A 15,014-nucleotide genomic window follows, 5' to 3' on the forward strand; every position below is an offset into this window, starting at 1 on the left:
GTGGAAATCTTCCAGATGACCATCTGGCAGAGACCACATGGGATAGATCACTCTACAGCGCCGCGCCACATGACGGAAATTGAAACAAACATCACCGTTTAGCAGGTTTATAAACCTTTGAGATAAATGGTCATTGCCAATTGGCAGTATAAAGCCCGGGCTTATGTCACAAATGGCTTTGGTATTCTCAGCGTACGCGGGAGTAACCGAAAGCATTGGAAAGGTTGCAAAGGAGATTTACCAGGATGCTGCCTGGATTGAAGGGTAGGTCCTATGAAGAAAGGTTGAGGGATCTAGGGCTTTTCTCATTGGAGCGAAGGAGGATGAGAGGCGACTTAATAGAGGTTTATAAAATGATGAGGGGGATAGATATAGTGGACGGTCAGTGGATATTTCCTCGGGTGGATGTAGCTATTACAAGGGGCACAACGATAATGTTCGTGGTGGGAGATACAGGAGCGATGTCCGAGGTAGGTTATTTACTCAGGGAGTCGTTAGGTTGTGGAATGGACTGCCTGCTGTGATTGTGGAGTGGGACACTTTTGGAACTTTCAAGCTGTTATTGGATAGGCACATGGACCACAGCAGGGGTAGCTTGATCTTGGTTTCGTACAAAGCTCGGCACAACATCGAGGGCCGAAGTGCCTGTTCTGTGCTGTACTGTTCTCTGTTCTATGTTATATGGGGTCAATGAGGATTTGATTGGTGTGCACTGTAGGATGAACATATTTCAGATAAACATTGGGCCGAAAGTTGGTGTTTTGTTTAAATTCCTTGGAATCACGACATGGACTGACAGAAAATCCAACTTTTTTACCAAGCTGTCTAGTGATATTATATAAGATAGGCAGACTTTATTAATCAATATATACAATCAAAGGGGAAGGGGAAAATAGATATTGGGCCACTGGAAAATTTGCCTGGAGAAGTAAAGATGGGAATAAAAGAATTGGCAGAGGAATTGAACAGTTATTTTACATGAGTCTTCACGGTGGAAGACACCAGTGGGATGGAGAGCTCTAGGAGAATGAGAGGTCAGAGGCGAGTTCAGTGACCATCAATAAGGAGAGGTTCTAGAGATACTGAAATGTTGAAAGATGGATAAATCAATTGTATCGGATCGGCTACACGCCAGCGTTCTAAAAGACGCAGCTGAGGAGATTGTGGAGGCATTGGTTGTGATCTTTCAGGAATCACTGGAGGCAGTGATGGTCTCAGAGGACTTCAAAATGGCTAATGTAGCACCGTTGTTTAAGAAGGGAGGGAGGCAGAGTACGGTAAACTATAGGCTCGTGCGCCTGACTTCGGTAGTAATTGGAAGTGCGTGGTAAAATAGGACTCTGTCAGCATGGCTTCGTTGAGGGGATGCGATATCTGGAAAATCTGTGAGAGTCCTTTGCGGGGGAAAAGAAGGAAGTTCGACAAAGGAGAACGTGTGGACGTGATTTAATAGATTGCAGAAGGCATTTGACAAGGTGGACATAGGACACTGCTAAATAGGTTAAGAGCCCATGATGCGAAGGCTGAAGTCATAGCACGGATGGAGGATTGCCTGACTGCAGAGGGTAGAGTGGGAATAGAGGGTTCATTTTGACGATAGCAGTCGATGACCAATGATGTGCCTCAGGGGTCTGTGCTGGGGCTTTTCAGAATCTACATTAATGATCTGGAGGAAGGAACTGAAGCCACTGATGCTATGCATCGGTAGAGGGACAGGTAGTATTGAGGAATCAGGGGGGTTGCTGAAGGACTTAGACAGGCTAGGAGAGTTGGCAATGGAATGACAAATGAAATACAATGTGGACAAGTATGAGGTTATGTACTTAGGAAGGAAGAATGGATGCATCGTCTCATGGGCAGCATGGTAGCATGGTGGTTAGCATAAATGCTTCACAGCTCCAGGGTCCCAGGTTCGGTTCCCGGCTGGGTCACTGTCTGTGCGGAGTCTGCACGTCCTCCCCGTGTGTGCGTGGGTTTCCTCCGGGTGCTCCGGTTTCCTCCCACAGTCCAAAGATGTGCGGGTTAGGTGGATTGGCCATGCTAAATTGCCCGTAGTGTCCTAAAAGTAAGGTAATGGGGCGGGGGGGGGTAGTTGGGTTACGGGTATAGGGTGGACACGTGGGTTTGAGTAGGGTGATCATTGCTCGGCACAACATCGAGGGCCGAAGAGCCTGTTCTGTGCTGTACTGTTCTATGTTCTATGTTCTATTTCTGAATGGTGAAATGCTTAGGAAATCAGAAGCACAAAGGGAAATGGGAGTCCATGTTCAAGATTCTCTCAAGGTGAGCATACATATTCGGTTGGCGGTTAGGAAGGCAAATGCAATTTTAGCATTCATGTGGAGAGGGTTAGACTACAAGACCAGAGATACACTTCTGAGGCTGTACAAATACCTGGTAAGACCCGATTTGGAGTATTGTCAGCAGTTTTGGGCCCGTGTCTGAAGAAAAATGTGTTGGCCCTGGAAAGGGTCAAGGGAGTTTCATAAGAATGATCTATAGAATGAAGAGCTTGTTACATGATGAACGGCTGACAACTCTGTGTCTGTACTCGTTGTAGTTCCGAAGTATGAGGAGGGATCCTATTGCAATTTACAGGTTACTGCGAGGCCTGGATGGAGTGGACGTGGAAAGGATGTTTCCACTTGTAGGAAAAACTAGAAGCAGAGGACACATTGAGATTAAACCGTCGGTCCTTCAAAACAGAGATGAGAAGGAATTTATTCAGCCAGAGGGTGGTGAATCTGTGAAACCCTTTGCCGCAGAAGGCTGTGGAGGCCAAATCACTCAGTTTCTTTAAGACAGAGTCAGATGGGTTCTGAGAATGGGGATGACAAAATAAGAGCCATGATTGAATCGGGGTGCAGACTAGATGGGCAGAGTGTCCTAGTTCTGATCCTACGCCTTATGATCTTATTAAAACAGCCACAAAAGGTCAAAATTGCACGGCGACCAATGAACGACCTTGGAATTAGACCGGCTAAAAATGTAGAAGGGTTACCCACATTCTTCACGGGATGAAGAACATCAATAGTCTGTGTCGAAACACGCAAAACCGAACTTCAATCGTGAAATGTGTCTGATCCTCCTTTGAAACCACATGTTGACCCAAAAGCGTTGTGCGCCCCAGATGTAGCAGAACCTTCGTGTCGTCCATTGGACAGACCAGTATCCCCTGAGGCTTTCTCAGTAAAGTTGGAGGAAATCATCTACGATACCGAGAGATTGCCAAATAAGCAGAAGAATCAAAGATGTATGGTTCTCAGAGTGTGGGCAGCATCGACAAACCTTCCCAATGTGAAGAGATCATCAGACGCAAATTCCAGCACCAACTATCCACCCTGAAAGTCAATTGTTTCGGTCTGAACGTCGTCATCGTCGGCAGAAACAGGAGCTTCGAGGCACAGGTGTTTTTAATGGACGTTAATTACCAATACAGGACAGGTAGAATGATATATTTTCATGCTTGTCTACCAAGTAGTGCCGGGACAGGAAATTGGAAAAATGCCGGTGTGAAGGTCATGAGTTTGAGCGCAAATATTAATTGGACGAGGTTGTGACGCAGTAATTTCAACTTTAGTATAAAGTCATACTGTAGCCAATGAAGGAACCACCCCATCAACCTGCAAACATGTCACAGCCTCCAGAGGCGTCTAACCAATCACAAGGAACTTCTTAATTTTCTAATTAACTTCTAATACTGGGATAATGAGAAGACATTGCTTCAGACACCAAGTATTTTCCGTGTTAATGTTACTGAATTCATTGTGCAATATCTGAGATCCATGGATCTCTCAATTCATGGTCTTTAAGAACAAAGAACAAAGAAAATTACAGCACAGGAACAGGCTCTTCGGCCCTCCCAGCCTGCGCCGACCCAGATACTTTTTCTAAACCAGTCTTCTATTTTCTAAAGTCTACTTCCCTCTGTTCCCGCTCGTTCATATACCGAGTCTAGATGCCTCTTAAATGTTGGTATCGTGCCCACCTCTACCACCTCCGATGGTAAAGCGTTCCAGGCACCCCCCCCCCCCCCACCCTCTGCGTAAAAAACTTTCCACTCACATCTCCCTTGAACGTCCCCCCTCTCACTTTGAAATCGTGACCCCTTGTAACTGACACCCCCACTCTTGGAAAAAGCGTGTTGCTATCCATCCTGCCCATACATCTCATAATTTTGTCGACCTCAATCAGGTCCCCAGTCAACCTCCGTCTTTCCAATGAAAACAATCCTAATCTACTCAACCTTTCTTCATAGCTAGCCCCCTTCATACTAGACAACATCCTGGTGAACCTCCTCTGCACCCTCTCCAAAGCATCCTCATCCTTCTGGTGATGTGGCGACTAGAACTGCACGCAGTATTCCAAATGTGGCCTAACCAAAGTCCTATACAACTGTAACATGACCTGCCGACTCTTGTACTCAATACCGCGTCCAATGAAGGCAAGCATGCCGTGTGCCTTCTTGACCACTCTAACAACCTGCGTTGCCACCTTCAGGGTAAAATGTACCTGAACTCCCAGATCTCTCTGTACATCAACTTTCCCCAGGACCCTTCAATTGACCACATAGTCCGCTCTTGAATTTGATCATCCAAAATGCATCACCTCGCATTTGCCTGGATTGAACACCATCTGCCGTTTCTCTGCCCAACTCTCCAATCTATCTATATTTTGTTGCATTCTCTGACAGTCCTCCTCGCTATCTGCAACTCCACCAATCTTAGTATCATCTGCAAACTTGCTAATCAGATCACCTATACATTCCTCCAGGTCATTTATGTAGATCACAAACAACAGTGGTCCGTGCACGGATCCCTGTGGAACACCACTAGTCACCGTTCTCCATTTTGAGACACTCCCTTCCACCACTACTCTCTGTCTCCTTTTACGCACCCATTTCTTTATCCATCTAGCTAGTACAGCCTGAACCCCATACGACTTCACTTTTTCCATCAACCTGCCATGGGAAACCTTATCAACGCCTTACTAATGTCCATGTATATGAAATCTATAGCCCTTCCAACATCAATTAACTTTGCCACCCTCAAAGAATTATATTAGGTTTGTAAGGCATGACATTCCCTGCACAAAACCATGCTGCCTATCACTGATCAGGCTATTTTCTTCCATATGTGAATAGATCCTATCCCTCAGTATCTTCTCCAACAGTTTGCCTACCACTGACGTCAAAGTCACAGGTCTATAATTCCCTGGATTTTCCCTGCTACCCTTCTTAAACAAAGGGACAACATTAGCAATTCTCCAGTCCTCCGGGACCCCACCCATGCTCAAGGATGCTGTAAAGATACCTGTTAATTCCCCAGTTATTTCGACCCTCTCTCCTCTCAGTAACCTGGGATAGATCCCATCCGGTCGTGGGGACTGGTCCACCTTAATGTCTTTTAGAATATCCAAAATTTCCGCATTCCGGATGACAACTTGACCTATAGTATTTAAACATCCACCCCTAGCCTCAACATCCGTCTTGTCCCTCTCCTTTGAGAATACCGATGCAAAGTGCAGGGTATGTCCCATACCAGTTCTAATATTAAAGAGTGAAGACTGGAAGTAAATGTCTACCTGCATGGAATATTGGAGGATTCAACTCAAGATATACAAATCCTGGATCTGTCACCCAAAATTTGACTGGTTAATTCAATCTGATTAAGGAATCAATGGTTTCAGAAACTACGAAACACAAAATGATTGGTTAATGGTTCAATTATAAGCGGTGGAGTCACCAAAAAGTCACCATGATATAGAATATTTCTGCCCTCTCTGACAAGATTACAATAACGTCATCGCCTCTGTGACAATGTCCTGGAATTGATACAGTATGCCTCTTTGGGAGCGCATTCAGCAAATTGACTGCAGTGGATCAAGGGGAAGGACCTGCATCAATGTATTAGGCAAACTAATACAGAGGAACACAGCAGCAAATATAAGCTTTGAAAGTAGGAGAGGGTGTACGCCCTGCTGCCCTTTGACCCTTCTGATTCGTTCGGGAGACGACTATTTTTTTATGACTCAACTACTATCTGTAGCAACAAATTGCAACGATCACAACGCTCTGGGTGAAGGAACATGTCATACTATAAGTCATAAATCGCATAACCCTTTGCACAGACTGTCACCATTTGTTCTGGCCTCTCCGCCCATCGTATAAATTCTTCATTTTGGAAGGCCCAATGAAGCTAGGGAATGTACAGTATATGGTAGAACCAGTCAGAGAGACCGAGGTGTACAGGTCCGCAGGTCACTGAACTGGGCAACACAGGTGGAGAATGTTGTCAAGAAGACATACGGCATGCTTGCCTTCACTGGCCGGGGCACTGAGTACACCAATTGGCAAGTCATGTTGCAGCTGTATAGAACCTCAGTAAGGCCACACTTGGAGTATAGTATTTCATTCTGGTCGCCACGCTACTAGAAGGATGTGTAGGCTTTAGAGAGGATGCAGAAGAGATTTACGAGGCTGTTGCCTGATATGGAGGGCATTAACTATGAGGATCGGTTGAATAAAATCTGTTTGTTCTCACTGGAACGACGGAGGTTGAGGGGCGACCTGACAGAGATCTACAAAATTATGAGGGCCATAGAATGACTGGATAGTCAGAGGCTGTTCCCCAGGGTAGAGGGGTCAATTACTAGGGGGCATAGGTTTAATGTGCGAGGGGAAGGTTGAGGGGAGATGAACGAGGCACGTTTTTTACACAGAGGGTAGTGGGTGCCTGGAACTCGCTTCTGGAGGTAGTGAAGCAGGGACGATAGTGACATTCAAGGGGCATCTTGAAAAATACATGAATCGGATGGGATATAGGGATACGAACACAGGAAGTATAGAAGATTTTAGTTTAGACGGGCAGCATGGTCGGCACAGGCTTGGAGGGCCGAAGGGCCTATTCCTGTGCTGTACATTTCTTTGTTCTTCGTTCTTTGTTCTTCCTGCAACTACCCTGACTATTCGCGATAGCATTTTATTGGTTTCAGATACATCCCACAACCCCTCCTCATTCTGCTGAGCTCCAATGAATAGAGAACAGACAACAATTCAACACAGGAACAGGACCTTCAACCCTCCAAGCCTGTACCGGTCATGATATCACCCTTGGCCAAAACGTTCAGCACTGCCTTCTGCCGTCTCTCCATGTACTCATCCTATCCATGTATTTGAGAAGATCCCTTTTGAACGCCGTTAATGTGTCTGCTTCCACAACCTCCCGTGGCAGCGCGTTCCAAGCACTCACCACCCTCTGTGTAAAATACCTGCCTCGCACATATCCTCTAAACTTTGACGCCAGGACCTTAAACCTATACCGTCCAGTGGCTGATCCCTCCACCCTGGCAAAGAGTGCCAGTCCATTCACTCTGTCCTTGTCTCGTTCCAATGAAAACACTCAGAGTCTTTTCAGCCTCGCCACACAGATAACGTAATCGTTAAGGACTCAATCTATCCTCATATGCCCTTCATGCCTTTCCAGGAATCCATTTGGTAATCAGTTGCTGCACTCCATTGTTAGCAAGAGAATCTTACCGAAACTTCACGCAATATTCCAGCTGTGGACTCATTAAGCCGCTTTATACTTGCAGCAATCCGTGTTCTACAATTTTAATCATCTCGCTATCATGGCCGGCTAGTTGCCCTATTTTCCATCTGCTGTACCTGCAGGTTTGCGTCCAGCGACTGATGTAAGACGACACCCGGGTTACGTTGCACACAACCCTGTCTCAATTTAGAGACAATCAGATCGTAATCCGCCTGCTGATTTTTGCTGCCAACCTCACATTTATCCACACAAAACTACATTTTCCAGGCGTTTGCCCACTCAGCTCGTCTAACTAACACTGCAACACCTTTGCATCCTCTTTCCAGCTCACCCTCTCACTGTCGCTGAAAAGCTGGGCATATTGCATTTTGTATTACCATCTAAATCATTAATAAGTGTGACAGCCCACTGGTGACTAACTGCAATTCAGAAAACTTGTCTATTTTCTACTCTTCTTTTTCTTGTTTGCTAAATATTTTTCCATCCTTCTCAAAAGCCTTCCCATAATCGCTGTGCTACAATATTACTTGCTAATAATCTTATAAGACACATTGTCGAAAGTCTTATGAAAATTAAAATAATTCGGACAAGTGCCACTCCATATCAACTATATGAGTAATATCCCTCCAGGAATTGCCGTCGATGTTTAAAGCATGATTTGCCTTCAATAAACCCATACTGACTCTCCACGACGCTATCATTCTATCATTGTCTTGCAAATGCTCTGCTGTTAAATCTTTCAGGCTGTCTGCAGAATTTTCCCCACTACTGCCGTCAGGCGCACTGATCTATAATTTCCACTATTCACTCTGCTCCTTAATAAATAGTACATAGAAAAATTGAAAATAGAAGCTGGAGGAGGCCAGTTGCCATTTCGAGCTTGCTCCGCCATCCATCATGATCATGGCTGATCATCCAACTCAATAGCCTAATTCTGCTTTGACCCCAAAGCCTTTCATTCCATTCAACCCATGTTGATATTCAGCCTCCTCTTAAATAAGGACATAAGAACATAAGAACTAGGAGAAGGAGTAGGCCATCTGGCCCCTCGAGCCTGCTCCGCCATTCAATGAGATCATGGCTGATCTATTGTGGACTCCGCTCCACTTTCCGGCCCGAACACCATAACCCTTAATCCCTTTATTCTTCAAATAACTTTTATCTTTACCTTAAAAACATTTAATGGAGGAGCCTCAACTGCTTCACTGTGCAAATAATTCCATAGATTCACAATCCTTTGGGTAAAGAAGTTCCTCCTAAACTCAGTCCTAAATCTACTTCCCCTATTTTGAGGCTATGCCCCCTAGTTCTGCTTTCACCCGTCAGTGGAAACAACCTGCCCGCATCTACCCTATCTATTTCCTTCATAATTTTTAATGTTTCTATAAGATCAGCCTTCTAAATTCCAAGGAGTACAGTCCCAGTCTACTCAACCTCTCCGCATAATCCAACCCCTTCAGCTCTGGGATTAACCTAGTGAATCTCTTCTGCACACCCTCCAGTGCCAGCAGTATGTGCTTTCTCAAGTAAGGAGACAAAAACTGAACATAATTCTCCAGTTGTGGCCTCATTAACACCTTATACAATTGCAACATAACATCCCTAGTCTTAAACTCCATCCCTCTAGCAATGAAGGACACAATTCTATTTGCTTTCTTAATCACCTTTTGCAGCTGTAAACCAACTTTCTGTGACTCATGCACTAGCACACCGAGGTCTCTCTGCACAGCAGCATGCTTTAATATTTTTTCGTTTAAATAATAATCCCGTTTGCTGTTATTCCTACCAAAATGGAAAACCTCACATTTGCCAACATTGTATTCCATCTGCCAGACCCTAGCCCATTCACTTAAACAATACAAATCCCTCTGCAGACTTCCAGTATCCTCTGCACTTTTCGCTTTACTACTCATCTTAGTGTCATCTGCAAACTTGGACACATTGCCCTTGGTCCCCAACTCCAAAACAACAATGTAAATTGTGAACAATTGTGGGCCCAACACGGATCCCTGAGGGATACCACTAGCTACTGATTGCCAACCAGAGAAACACCCATTAATCCCCAATCTTTGATTTCTATTAAGTAACCAATCATCTATCCATGCTACTACTTTACCCGTAATGCCATGCATCTTTATCTTATGCAGCAACCTTTTCTGTGGCACCTTGTCAAAGGCTTTCTGGAAATCCAGATATACCACATCCATTGGCTCTCCGTTATCTACAGCACTGGTAATGTCCTCTAAAAATTCCACGAAATTAACAAGGCACGACCTGCCCTTTATGAACCCATGCTGCGTCCGCCCAATGGGACAATTTCTATCCAGATGACTCGCTATTTCTTCCTTGATGATAGATTCCAGCATCTTCCCTACTACCGATGTTAAGCTCACTGGCCTATAATTTCCTGCTCTCTGCCTACCTCCTTTTTTAAACAGCGGTGTCACGTTTGCTAATTTCCAATCCGACGCGACAACCCCACCGTCCACTGAATTTGGGTAAATCATCATTAGTTCATCTGCACTTTCCCTAGCCATCTCTTTTATCACTCTGGGATGCATTCCATCAGGGCCAGGGGACTTGTCTACCTTTAGCCCCATCAGCTTGCCCATCACTACCTCCTTAGTGATAACAATCCTCTCAAGGTCTTCACCTGTCTTAGCCTCGTTTTTATCCGTCACTGGCAAGTTATTTGTGTCTTCCACTGTGAACACCGTCCCAAAAAACCTGTTCAGTTCCTCAGACATTTCCTCATTTCCCATTATTAAAACTCCCTTCTCATCATCTATTGGAACAATATTTACGTTCGCCACTCCTTTTCGTTTGATATATTTGTAAAAACGTTTACTGTCTGTTTTTGTATTCTGAGCAAGTTTACTCTCATTCTCTATCTAACTCTTCTTTATAGCTTTTTTTAGTAGCTTTCTGTTGCCCCCTAAAGATTTCCCAGTCCTCTAGTCTCCCACCAATCTTTGCCACTTTACATTATTTTTCCTTCAATTTGATGCTCTCCCTTATTTCCTTCGATATCCACGGTCGATTTTCCCTCTTTCTACCGTCCTTCCTTTTTGTTGGTATAAACCTTTGCTGAGCACTGTGAAAAATCGCTTGGGAGGTTCTCCACTGTTCTTCATCTGTTCCACCATAAAGTCTTTCCTCCCAGTCTACCCTAGCTAGTTCTTCTCTCATCCCATTGTAATCTCCTTTGTTTAAACACAAAACACTAGTATTTGATTTTACTTTATCACCCTCCTTCTGTATTTTAAATTCCGCCATATTTTGATCGCTCATTCCGAGAGGATCCCTAACTATGAGATCATGAATCAATCCTGTCCCATTACACAACACAAGATCTAGGACCGCTTGTTCCCTCGTAGGTTCCATTACAGACTGTTCTAGGAAACTATCGCGGATACATTCTATAAACACCTCCACAAGGTTGCCTTGACCGACCTGGTTAAACCAATCGACATGTAGATTAAAATCCCCCATGATTACTGCTGTACCATTTCTACATGCATCAGTTATTTCTTTGTTTATTGCCTGCCCCACCATATAGTTACTATTTGGTGGCCTATAGACTAATATCAGTGACATTTTCGCCTTACTATTCCTGATTTGTACCAAAATGGATTCAACATTATCCTCCATAGCACCGATGTCATCCCTTTCTATTGTCCGGATATCATCCTTAAATAACAGTGCAACACCACCTCCCTTACCATCCTCACTGCTCCTCCGAATAGTTTGATACCCTCGGATATTTAACTCCCAGTCGTGACCATCCTTTAACCATGTTTCAGTAATGAACCCTAAATCATCGTCATTCACGATGATTTGTGCCATCAACTCATTTAATTTAATCTATATACTACGAGCATTCAGGTAAAGTACACTTATATTGTTTTTTTTAACCTCTGTTTTGAATCTTAACATCTCCAGTTTTATTCCTTTTAGTATTACTGGGCCTATTCATGAGCTCCCCTCAGTCACTGTACCTTGTACTGTCGCCCTTTTTGATTTTTTACTATGTTTCTCTGCCTTGCACTTTTCCCCTTACTTCCTTTTGCTTCTGTCCCTGTTTCACGACCTTCCAACTTCCTGCATCGGTTCCCATCGCCCTGCCACATTAGTTTAAACCCTCAACAACAGCTCTAGCAAACCCCCCCCCCCCCCCCCCCCCCCCCCCCCCAGGATATCGGTTCTAGTCCTGCTCAGTTGCAGACCGCCCTGTTTGTACTGGTCCCACCTCCCCCACTACCGGTCCCAATGTCCCAGGAATTTGAATCCCTCCCTCTTGCACCATCTTGCGCAAGCTTCCTGAATATATTCAAAGATTTAGCATCAACTACTTCCTGTGGTAATGAATACCACACTCTCACCCCTCTTTGTGTGAACAAATGTCTCCTTTTCTGTCCCAAATGGTTTCCTCTGAATCCTCAGGCTGTGATCCCTGGTTTTTGGGCACACCCATCGTAGGTACCATGTGCCCTGCATTTACCCTGTCTAGTCTGGTTCGAATTTTATAAGTCACTATGAGACCTCCCCCCCCCCCCCCCGCCCTCATTCTACTAAACTCCAGCGAGAACAACTCCAACCTAGTCAATCTCTCCTCATATGACAGTCACGCCATCCCTGGAATCAGTCTGGTACACTTTCCCTGCAGTCCCTCGATAGCAAGAACATCTTTCCTAAGAAAAGGAGACTAACATTTCACACAATAATCCAAGTGTAGCCTCACTAAGGCCCTGTACAATTGCAGTAACACATCCCTGCTCCTATACTCGAAACAACTTGCAATGAAGGCCAACATTCAATTAGCCTTCTTTACCGCTTGCTGCACTTGCATTATTACATTCAGCGAATGGTGCATAAGGACACACTCCCCTCTCCCAATGTACAACTATTCAGCTAGCACTCAGCCTTCCTGTATTTGCTTCCAAAATGAATAACCTCACAGTTATCCAAATTACACTGCATCTGCCAATGGTTTGCCCATTCGCCCAAACTATCCAGATCTTGCTATAGGATCCCTGCATCCTCGTCACAATTCACGGTCTCACCTAATTTCGAATCATCTGCAAACATTGAGATGTTACATATTTTCCCCTCATCCAAATCATTAATATATATTGCGAAGAGCTGGGGTCCCAGCACCGATCCCTGTGGCACCCCAATGGTTACTGTCCAATTTGAAAAGTACCCATTAATAGCTACTCTTTGTTACTTCTCTGCCAACCAGTTTTCTAGCCACCTCAATACATTCCCCCCAATCCCATACGCTTTAATTTTTAACAATAATCACTTATGCGGGACTTTGTCAAACGCCTTCTGAAAGTCCAAACATACCACATCGACTGGCCCCACCTTGTCGACTACATTGGTTACCTTTTCAAAGAATTCCAACAGGTTTGTCAATCATCATTTTCCCTTCTTAAATCCATGCTGACTCTGACTGATCCTGCCACTTCTTTCTCAATGTTTCATAGATTTCTTAGAAAGTTCAATGCAGAAGAAGGCCATTCGGCCCATCGAGTCTGTACCGGCTCTTGGAAAGAGCATCCTACCCAAGGTCCACAACACCACCCTATCCCCACATCCCAGTATCCCCACCCAACACTATGGGGCATTTTGGACACTAAGGGCAATTTAGCATGGCCAATTCAACTAACCAACACATCTTTGGACAGTGGGAGGAAACCGGAGCATCCGGAGGAAACCCACGCACACACGTGGAGAATATGGACTCCGCACAGACAGTGCCCCAAGCCGGGAATCGAACATGGAATCCTGGAGCTGTGAAGCATTTGTGCTAACCACAATGCTACTGTGCTGCTAGAAAGTCCTTGATAATGGATTCAAGCATTTCCCACACTACCAATGTTATGCCTACTGGCCTAAAATTCCGTTCTTTCTCTCCACCTCCAATTTTGAATATCGGAGTGACATGACCTACTCTCCGTTCTGCAGGGACAGTTCCAGAGTCTATAGAATCCCGCACGATGACCACCAATGCATCCACGATTACCAGATCAATCTCCATAAGCACTCTGGGATGCAGATTCTCAGGCCCTGAAGATTTATCCGCCTTCAATCCCATCAGTTTTTCCAACACCATTTCTCTACGACTGTTGATCACCCTCAGTTCTTCCCTCTAACAAAACCTTTCATTCTCCAACGTGTCCTCATTTGGGAAGACAGATCCGAAGTATTTATTCAATTGCTCAGCTATTTCTTTGTCCCTTATTATTTATTCCTCTGTTTCTGTCTTTAGTATGCCGATTTTCTCTTTATCAAGCTCATTCTCTGCACATATCAGTAGAAACTCTTAGTGTCAGTCTTTTTGTACCCTGCAAGCGTCCTGTAGTACTGTACTCTCCCCTTTTTAATCAATCCCTTCCTCATTCTTTGCTGAATTCTAAACTGCTCCCAATCCTCAGATCTATTATTTTTCTTGGCCAATCTGCATGCTTCTTCCTTGTGTCGGATGCTATTTCTAATTTCCTTTGCAAGCCTCGGATTGGCCCTCTTACCCTCTTTGGTTTCAAGCCAGACAGGACTGAATAGCTGTTGCAGATCCTCCATGTGTTGCTTGAAGTTTGCCAATGTCTATCCACTGTCCTCCCTTTAAGCAACTCTCCCCAGTCTATCAAAGCAAACCCTCGCTTCATATCCTCATAGTTCCCTGTATGAAGATTCAGCCCTCTCTCCGCTCTTTAATGAAGTCTCGCCCTCTCTCTCCGCACACTTTTTTGAAGTCTCGCCCTTTCTCTCCGCATTCTTTCTTGACGTCCCGCCCTCCCCCTCCGTGCTCTTTATTGAAGTATTTATCTCTGTGCTCTTTATTGGACTCTCGCCCTCTCTCCGCTCTTGAATGAAGTCTGTCGAGACTTCCTGTCTACGCTCTCTTTAATGAAGTTTTTGTGAGGGCCACGAACAATCCTGCAATAATTTTTAAAATAGACTTATATATATATATATATATATATATATACAGTACTCCCTTGCTGCTCACTCAACCCCAGCTGCTTTCATACTGACCAGCTCTATTTATGCAGGTAAACTGCTAACAATTTCTCCGCTCCGCTCATTGGGAAGCTCCTACTCACTGAGGATTGTGGGACTGCCATTAGTCCCCAGCCAGTGGTAAGCAGGCAGGTTAGAACATGACCCCCACCCTCCAAAGTCCAAGGAACCCACCGAAGACCACTGCGATGGAGGGCGTCGGACTCGTTTTGCCTCAGGCTGGACACCATTTGCATGAGGCGCTGAATTGGGCAGAGTGTAACGAGACGGAGAATGGCGCTTCCGAGAAGAACGGCGTAATGGTTGTGGAACCGAGACTCCCCCTCTGAGGCGCCCTGTGTCTCCAACTCTGAGTTGTACCCACTGCCTCCGTCATTTCGGCGTTTCTACATTCACCCAGTCCTGCAACGACTTGGCAGGCTTTAAGTGCGGCGCCAG

Source organism: Scyliorhinus canicula, chromosome 30 (genome assembly GCF_902713615.1).
Source record: "Scyliorhinus canicula chromosome 30, sScyCan1.1, whole genome shotgun sequence".
Classification (NCBI taxonomy): Eukaryota; Metazoa; Chordata; class Chondrichthyes; order Carcharhiniformes; family Scyliorhinidae; genus Scyliorhinus; species Scyliorhinus canicula.